The sequence below is a fragment of the Pan paniscus genome, chromosome 1, assembly GCF_029289425.2.
Source record: "Pan paniscus chromosome 1, NHGRI_mPanPan1-v2.0_pri, whole genome shotgun sequence".
NCBI lineage: Eukaryota > Metazoa > Chordata > Mammalia > Primates > Hominidae > Pan > Pan paniscus.
The window spans coordinates 4,260,242-4,267,907 of record NC_073249.2 but is presented as its reverse complement, the minus strand read 5'-3'; positions in this window follow the sequence as shown (position 1 = coordinate 4,267,907).

The following is a 7,666-nucleotide window of genomic DNA, read 5'->3' as shown; positions in this document are numbered from 1 at the left end:
GAGGCGGGTGGATCACTTGAGGTCAGGAGTTCGAGACCTGCCTGGCCAATATAGTGAAACCTCATCTCTATTAAAAATACAAAAATTATCTGGGCATGGTGGCACAGGCCTGTAGTTCCAGCTACTGGGGAGGCTGAGGCAGGAGAATCGCTTGAACCTGGGAGGTGGAGGTCACAATGAGCTGAGATGGTACCGCTGCACTCCAGCCTGGGCGGTAGAGCAAGACTGTCAAAAAAAAAAAAAAAAAAAAGAAAAAGCGAGAGAGAGAAAAAGAAAGAAAGAAAGAAAGGAAATAATGTTCCTTATTTTCAAGGTCTGATGTCATATGGTAGCTACTATCAGGAGGAAGGACCCCTTTAAACCCAGATTTTCAATGATAGACCAGGCTATAGTGTGAATATGGCCCCCAAAGTTCATGTGTTGCAAGCAGAATCCCCAAAGCAACAGTGCTGAGTGGAGGGAACTTTAAAAGGTGATTAGGTCATCTGCGTTCATGAATGGATTAATGCTATGATCTCAGGACTGGGTTCCGTTAAAAGGATGAGTTCAGCCTCTGTCTTCTCTCTCTCTCTCACACACACTCACTCTCTGCCCCCTCTCTTCTCTCTTCTCTTTCTCTCATTCTCTCTTGCCCTTCTGTGATAATGTGGCAAGAAGTACCTCACCAGATGTAGACCTCACCAGATGCCCTTCAACCTTGGACTTCCCAGCCTCCAGAAACTATACCCAGTCTTGATATCTGTTACAGAACACAAAATGGACATAGACAAAATAGAAACAAGTAGAGAGGAGACAATAGTTTCATAAGAAGCTGGGAGTCTCATTTGGCTTCCATATGCCTGATGCCTTTGACATCTAGGCAAAGGTCTCATTCTAATATCCCTAGTAGATTTGACACAGCACAGCAGTTAAGAGCACAGACTTGGCCGGGCGGGGTGGCTCACACTTATAATCCCAGCACTTTTCGAGGCCGAAGGTGGGCAGATCACCTGAGGTCAGGAGTTCGAGATCAGCCTGGCCAACATGGTGAAACCCAGTTTCTACTAAAAATACCAAAAATAATAATAATAACTGGGTGTGGTGGCAGATGCCTGTAATCCCAGTTAGTACCAGACTCTGGCGCTGGGCTGCCAGAGGAAGAAACCTTTTTCTTTTACTTACTAGCTTTGTGAACTCAGGCAAGTTTCCTAGCCTGTCTATGCCTCAGTTTTCTCCTCATTCAAAAAATGAAAACAACAAGATATACCATAGAGTTTTTGTGAGCATTAAATAAATTAATATTCGCAAAGCACTTAAAACGATACCAAGTTCCTGGCATTGTATCAATGTTTGATAAGTAAATTACATTACAAATATAGTTATCTCACATCTTAGCACCCTATAGTTTACAAATTAATTTTGGTATACTAGCCTCATCAAATTCTCGCAATTCCGAGGAAGGTATTATTACCTTGATGTGTGGATCAAGAAATAAAGTTTCCTAAGTGTTTTGTGAGGTTAATGATTTGGGACAAAGTTGACCAGAAAGAAAAATAATTTCATCTATTTTATTTCTATGCTTAGTTCAAGGGAAAAGGGTCAGCACCTTTTCTCCTATTTTCATAGCAGAGAGCACGGTGGTTAATCACTTACTTTTTCTTTCGTTACCGATATGGTTTGGCTGTGTTTCCACTCAAATCTCATCTTCAAGTGTAGCGCCCATAATCCCCACGTGTAATGGGAGGGACCTAAAGGGAGGTAATTGACTCATGGGGGCGGGTCTTTCCCGTGCTGTTCTCATGATAATGAATAAGTCTCATGGGATCTGATGGTTTCATAAAGGGCAGTTCCCCCGCACATGCTCTCTCTTGGCTGCTGCCATGTAAGATGTGCCTTTGCTCCTCCTTCACCCCCTGCCATGATTGTGAGGCCTCCCCAGCCATGTGGAACTGTTAGTCCATTAAACCTCTTTTTCTTTATAAATGACCCAGTCTCAGGTATTTCTTCATAGCAGTATGAAAATGGATTAATACAGTTACTATGATAATAAGTAGAATACCTTCCATTGAAACATAGTTTGTATATGTGTATCTGTGATATGTGACATATTGCATGTATCTCTTCCAAGAAAGTTTTCCTATCACTAAGTCCTTTATTACTAAGGACCTTTGGGGAACAACAGTAATTTCATACATATTAGTTTTAATGGTGAGTGTTACACTTATGCTCAACTTCTCGGCTGAAGTTCAGTCTTTGCCTGTAGAGGGAAGCTCACTGTAGACTCTGGACTGAGTCTTCCTCTTCTCCAACACACACCAGAGTTATGGAAGAAGTTTGTTTTCTGCTCTGCAGTATTGGTATTTCCTCTTTCCCTTTTTTTCTTTTCTTTTCTTTTTTTTTTATTTTTATCTGGAGACAAAGTCTAACTCTGTCGCCTAGGCTGGACTGCAGTGGTGCGATGTTGGCTCACTGCAACCTCCACCTCCCAGGTTCAAGTGATTCTCCTGCCTCACCCTCCTGAGTAGCTGGGAATACAGGCACGCGCCACCATGCCCAGCTAATTTTTGTATTTTTAGTAGAGACAGGGTTTCTCCATGTTGGTTAGGCTCGTCTCGAGCTCCTGACCTCAAGTGATTCACCTGCCTCTGCCTCCCAAAGTGCTGGGATTACAGGCGTGAGCTACCATGCCCGGCCCCCTTTTCTTTTCTTTTCTTTCTTTTTTTTTGTTTTCAATAGAGACAGAGTCTTGTTATGTTGCCCAGGCTGGTCTCCAACTCCTGGCCTCAAGCAATCCTCTCTCACCTCAGCCTCCCAAAGTGCTGGAATTACAGGCATGAGCCACTGCATCCAGCCAGTATTTCCTATTTTAAACAGGATACTATGCATGGGCAAAGGTTCTCAGGGTAGCTGGACAAACCGGAGAGGCAGGATTGCCTTCCTCCTCAGGTCTTGGGTGCTCCTAGACACTGCAGAGTGGTGTCAAGCACACAGGTTTGGGAATGAGGAGCTGAACTGTCTGGGATTGAATTCCAGCCGTACAATTTTCTAGCTGTGTGACTTTCAGCAAGACAATCATTCTCTCTCCATTTCCTCATTTACGACGTGGAGATATTGACAGTATCTACCTTATTGGATTATTGGGAAGATTACGTGGTTAATGCCAGTGAAGCCCTTAGAACACTAGGCCCAGCTGGCTCATACAAACATTCCGTAAACGTTATCTATTAGTATTATGTCCTATTTTGCTTAACACACTCATCATCCTGTCGTCTAAGTCAATAGCTTTCAAACATTTTTGCCCGTGATTTCCAGTAAGAAATATATTTTGGCCATGCACGGCGGCTCATGCCTGTAATCCCAGCACTTGGGGAGGCTGAGGCCGGCGGATCACAAGATCAAGAGATTGAGACCATCCTGGCCAACATAGTGAAACCCCGTCTCTACCAAAAATACAAAAATTAGCTGGGCGTGGTGGCATGCGCCTGTAGTCCCAGCTACTTGGGAGGCTGAGGCAGGAGAATCATTTGAACCTGGGAGGCAGAGGTTGCAGTGAGCCGAGATCGTGCCACTGCACTGCAGCCTGGCAATAGAGCAAGACTCTGTCTCAAAAAAAAAAAGAAAGAAATATATTTACATCATAATCCACTACATACACACATAAAAAAACTAGATTGAAGTTTCACAAAACATGAATACTCTTACTAATACATTGTACTGTCTTAATTTCTATTCCCCTTTTAAAAATGGTGGTGCATTATTAAATTGATTTCACGACCCGATAATGGGTCAGTTAGAAAAACCGGGCTCTTTGATAGGCTATTCACTAGGCTGAATAATGACCCCTTGAGATGTCCATGTCCTAATTCCTGCAAAAGGGACTTTGCACATGTGATTAAGGTTACAAACCTTGAGATGTGGTGATTCTCCTGGATTATCCAGCTGGGCCTAGTCTGTCAACGTGAGTCCTTAAAAGTGGAGAACCTTTTCTGGCTGTGATCAGATAGAGAGGTCACCATGAAAGAAGGGTCAGAGATGCAGAAGGAAAAGGACTCAGTCGGCCATTGCTGGCTTTGAACGTGGAGGAAGGGGGCCACAAGCCAAGGAATGTGGATAGCTGCAGAAAATGGAAAAAGCAGGAAGACAGATTCCTTCTGAGAGCCCCTAGAAAGAAACACAGCCCTGCAACACCTTAATTTTAGCCCAGTGAGACCCCTCTCAGACTTCTGACCACCACAATTGTTAGATAATAAATTTATGTTAAGACCCTAGATTTGTGATAATTTGTCCCAGTAGCAATAGAAAACTAATATATTATGTAAGCCAGAAGCCTTGACTTTACTGTTTCCCTAGACTTTTCTTTTTTCTTTTATTTATTTTATTTTATTTTTTTTGAGACAGAATCTTGCTCTGTTGCCCAGTCTGGAGTGCAATGGCACAATCTCAGCTCACTGCAACCTCCACCTCCCAGGTTCAAGCGATTCTCCCACATCAGCCTCCGGTGGAGCTGGGATTACAGGCATGCACCAGCGTGCCCAGCTAATTTTTGTATTTTTAGTAGAGACAGGGTTTCACCATGTTGGTCAGGCTGGTCTTAAACTTCTGACCTCAGGTGATCCACCTGCCTCAGCCTCCCAAAGTGCTGGGATTAAAGGTATGAGCCAATGCACTGGCCTAGACCTTTAATTTAATGGTCTTTAATGTCATTAAATTTAATGCCACCTAGTCCTCTTGCTTCTATCTTTGAATATCTCTGAAAAAATCCATATGTTTCCCCAATTTCATGGCTCTTGCCCTCATTCAGTTCCTATTTATCTCTATCTTGAATTATTCCTACTTCTGGGCCCCTATCTGTCCTACATCCTCTTCCTTCTGGCTTCAGAGTTAAGTTAATAAACTACCAATATGATTACCTCTTGGCACTTTTTTTAGGGGGTTGGGGGAGATGGAGTCTTGCTCTGGTCGCCCACACTGGAGTACAGTGGCGTGATCTCGGCTCACTGCAACCTCCACCTCCCAGGCTCAAGCGATTCTCTTACCTCAGCCTCCGAAGTAGCTGGGATTACAGGCACGCATCACCATGCCTGGCTAATTTTTGTATTTTTAGTAGAGACGGGGTTTCACAATATTGGCCAGGCTGGCCTTGAACTCCTGACCTTGTGATCCACCCGCCTCAGCCTCCCAAAGTGCTGGGATTACAGGCGCGAGCCACCGCGCCTGGCCAGGCACTTTATTTTTTTTAAGAGATTGGGGATGGGGGCACCTTGCTATGTCGCCCAGGCTGGTCTCGAACTCTTAACCTCAAACCATTCTCCCAAAGTGCTAGGACTACACGTCTGAGCCTCCACGCCCAGCTCTTGGCACTTCTGATGCCTCAACATGCTTCCAGAATAAAATCTGAAGTCTTCAGAGCAATCGCCAAAGCTTCGCAGATGACCCAGTTCAAATCTATGAGGACACATTTCTCTGCTGCCATTTTCCCCATTCTGGCCTCTCAGAGTATTATATTTATAAAGTTAGTTTTCCATGTCACTTTATTATAGTTGGTTATCTATTTTTTTGGTTTTAAAAAATGTGCTTCCTCAGGGCCAAAGAAGCCACAAAGAACATGCCCTGCCTGCCAGTCAGTCAGCTCCACCTGTGTGCCCGTCTAAGGCCTCATTTATTATGTATATAGAGTATGGCTCTCCAATCACAATGTGCTTTATTTTTTAATTAGGGCGTTAGTGGCCAAGAGAACTCTCTTTTCCATACTTGAGCAAAATAAATAAATCAATCAGGAGTGCATTTTTTATCTGCATCTTTTATTTTAATAAATCTCATCAAAAATTTGTATCAACCTATGCATTTGAACGGTCTTGCTAGACCTAACATCAAAACGTGGATGATAAATGCATGAAGGAGCCGGGCACAGTGGCTCATGCCTGTAATCCCAGCACTTTGGAAGGCCAAGGCAGGCAGATCGCTTCAGGCCAGGAGTTTGACACCAGCCAGGTCAACATGGTGAAACCCCGTCCCTACCAAAAATAAAAAAATTAGCCGGGTGTGGTGGCGCTTACCTGTAATCTCAGCTACTCAGGAGGCTGAGGCAGGAGAATCACTTGAACCCAGGAGGCAGAGGTTACAGTGAGCCAAGATCGTGCCGCTGCACTCTAGTCTGAGCGACAGAGTGAGACTCCGTCTCAAAAAAAAAAAAAAAATTACTTCTTTAAAGGCACTATCTCCAGATAGAGTCACATTCTTAGGTTCTTGGTGTTGGGATGTCAATATATGAATTTTGGAGAGACATAATTCAGCCCATAATGAATAGTGAGGATATCACCTCCTAACTCAGCTTTGCGCATACACAGAGTTCTAACAAATCTCTTCTAGGTGCATCTTCAAGCCCCTGTTACGATCCTCCTATTTGGGTACTACATTTCCATTTTCCTATCTCAAGGCTGAGTTCTACCCTGCAGCCCTAATTTGGGCTCAAAAGGAATTCCGTCTTTTCCTATGGTCCCTCACACACCCATCCCTTGTTCTTTGGTTATAACCCCTCCACCTGCCACAGCGTCACCACCAACTCAGCTTGCCTAGCACTGCCAAAAAATTTTTCCCCTTCTTTCTGACATTTCGGACTTGGATTCTTTTGAAAACTATCCTGAGCCCTTATATTTGCAATGGAATTTTTTTTCTTTTTTCTTTTTTCTTTTTTTTTTGAGACAGAATCTTGCTCTGTCGCTGAGGCTGGAGTGCAGTGGCGCGATCTCAGCTCACTGCAACCTCTGTCTCCCAGGTTCAAGTGATTCTCCTGCCTCAGCCTCCTGAGTAGCTGGGATTACAGGCACCTGCCACCACACCCAGCTAATTTTTGTATTTTTAGTAGAGACAAGGTTTTGCCCTGTTGCCTAGGCTGGTCTCAAACTCCTGACCTCAAGTGATCCACCTGCCTCAGCCTCTCAAAATGCTGGGATTACAGGTGTGAGCCACCATGCCCGGCCTTGCAATGGAATTTCTGAGAGATCGTGTTCCACTCTTGCTTCCCCTTTCTTCCCTCTATGCCCTGCATTTTTAAATAAGTAACTTTAGGCCGGGCGCGGTGGCTCATGCCTGTAATCCCAGCACTTTGGGAGGCCGAGGCGGGCGGATCACGAGGTCTGGAGATCAAGACCATCCTGGCTAACATGGTGAAACCCCGTCTCTACTAAAAAATACAAAAAATTAGCTGGGCAAGGTGGTGGGCGCCTGCAGTCCCAGCTACTCGGGAGGCTGAGGCAGGAGAATGGCGTGAACCTGGGAGGCGGAGTTTGCAGTGAGCTGAGATAGCGCCACTGCACTCCAGCCTGGGCGACAGAGCGAGACTCTGTCTCAAAAAAAAAAAAAAAAGTAACTTTAATGTTATTAATATTATTATTTTTTTTGAGATGGTGTCTCACTGTTACCCAGGCTTGAGTGCAGTGGTGTAACCTCGGCTCACTGCAGCCTCTGTCTCCCGGGTTCAAGTGATTCTCCTGCCTCAGCCTCCTCAGTAACTGGGATTACAGGTGTGTACCACCATGCCCAGCTAATTTTTGTATTTTTAGTAGAGATGGGGTTTCGCCATGTTGGCCAGGCTGGCCTTGAACTGCTGACCTCGAACTGCTGACCTCAGGTGATCCGCCCACCTCGGCCTCCCAAAGTGCTGGGATTATAGGTATAAGCCACTGCG